The following is a 1,687-nucleotide window of genomic DNA, read 5'->3' on the forward strand; positions in this document are numbered from 1 at the left end:
CTCCATATGCTTATCTAATTCCCTCTTGGCCTGCATCACTGTAAGGTCATGTGGAGTGTTCTGGATCTGGATCATACTGGTTCTGATAAATATTTATCTCCAAACGGTTTAGTTTACTGGACAGAGCAGGAGGGCCCAGTCGGTGAGCATAGCATTTATCACCTGTAGCAATGACGGGGAAAGAGGAACGTTGCACGTGCGCACAGGGCTTGTCGCTCTATTTTGGGCTGGATGAGACGCAAATGCATATCTAAGGTGCTCTAGTGGAGGGGTGCCAGGGCTGCACTCCACTGAAGCAAACCGAAGTGTGGAGGCAGGTTGATTTCCTTGCTCCGTTTTGCTCTGGGTCTAGGATCACTAAGGTCTGTACGGGCAGGAACGTCTTATTGAAACTCATAACTGAGTCTGCACTGCAGAACTTAAGAGACATTTAATGTGTCTCTGCACTGCAGAACTTAAGAGGCATTTAATGTGTGTGGTGAGGAATTTAAAAAAACACTAAGCGGGGAACATGATTACAGGGCAAAAACACTGGTTTACAAGATTGCCTCGTTCTCCAGCATTCTCATCTTCCCTCAAGGAAAGCCTCAGTTTAGTTGGTAAAAAGCAATTTTTGCGCCTGCATTACCTTGTTTCTGCAGTGGTAATGTTAGATTAGGTATAACCCCTGAGCCCTTGACCAGCCGGACTATGGTCAGCTGAACCCCATGGAAGGTGGGGAGCACAACGTCCTTCAAGATCTCTGCCTTCCCAGTCAGCTTTATCTCTGCCTTATAAGGATTTAGTTTCAATTTGTTCACTCTTTGCTATTTAACTGCAGAATATAGGAAGTCATTCAAGCCTTTACTGCATCCCTGGGAGATCTGCATAAGGAAATACAGAGCTGGGTGTCACTAGCACATTGATGACAGCATGCCCCAAAACTATGAATGAAGTGGAATAGACTGGGGAACACGGCTGCTGGGGGGGAGCCCTGGGGGAACAAAATTCCCCAGGCCCAAATAGGCAGGAGGGCCGCTGAAGCCAGCATTGTGCTGCAATCCGAGAAGCTATTTACATGTTTTCCTCATGCAGTTCTGCACTGTATTGTTTCGATGTAGCCACTAGGGGTGCAAGGAGTGCAGAGCACAGGAAAGGGGAGTTGTTTTGACTCTGCTGCCTAGGCCTTCCTGCAGTGTTTTTTAGGAAGCTGAGGAAAGCCCTTGCTTTTCGGATCCTCCTACCCATCATTCAAGCCAACACTGGAGCAAGGCAAGACCCACCCGGGCAAGCTGCGGCAGGGGCTGTGGCTCAGTGGTAGAGCATCTGCTTGACATGCAGAAGGTCCCAGGTTCAATCCCTGGTATCTCCAGTTAAAAGATCTGGCAGTAGGAGATGTGAAAACCTCTGCCTGAGACCCTGGAGAGCCTCTGCCAGTCTAAGGGCCGGATATCGCGGGGGGGAGGCGGGCTAATTGCCCCGGAGGAAACTAAAGCGCGGCTGCCCGAGCACACATTGAGGTCCCGTGGTTCGGGGGAAATGCCGATCAGACAGGTATCCTGCAGTGCAGCACAGAAGCTGTGCCGCGCGATCGCACTAGCAATCACTCTTTGTGCGTATGCGCTGTTGGGCGCTGTTGCACAACCTGCGGAGACGAACAGCGTCCACTGGGAACGCGTTCAGACGCCCACCCTTGGCCCGCGGTTTC

At 50.8% G+C, this 1,687-nt stretch overlaps 1 non-coding gene across 1 annotated transcript; it reads left to right on the plus strand.

The window, feature by feature from the left end:
- Nucleotides 1-1,279: 1,279 nt before the first annotated feature.
- On the plus strand, nt 1,280-1,351 carry TRNAV-GAC. The gene has a single exon. It is a non-coding gene; the product is annotated as a tRNA-Val (tRNA).
- Nucleotides 1,352-1,687: the final 336 nt, after the last annotated feature.

This window comes from Gekko japonicus, unplaced genomic scaffold, assembly GCF_001447785.1.
Source record: "Gekko japonicus isolate JY-2015 unplaced genomic scaffold, Gekko_japonicus_V1.1 scaffold17912, whole genome shotgun sequence".
NCBI classification, from domain to species: Eukaryota; Metazoa; Chordata; class Lepidosauria; order Squamata; family Gekkonidae; genus Gekko; species Gekko japonicus.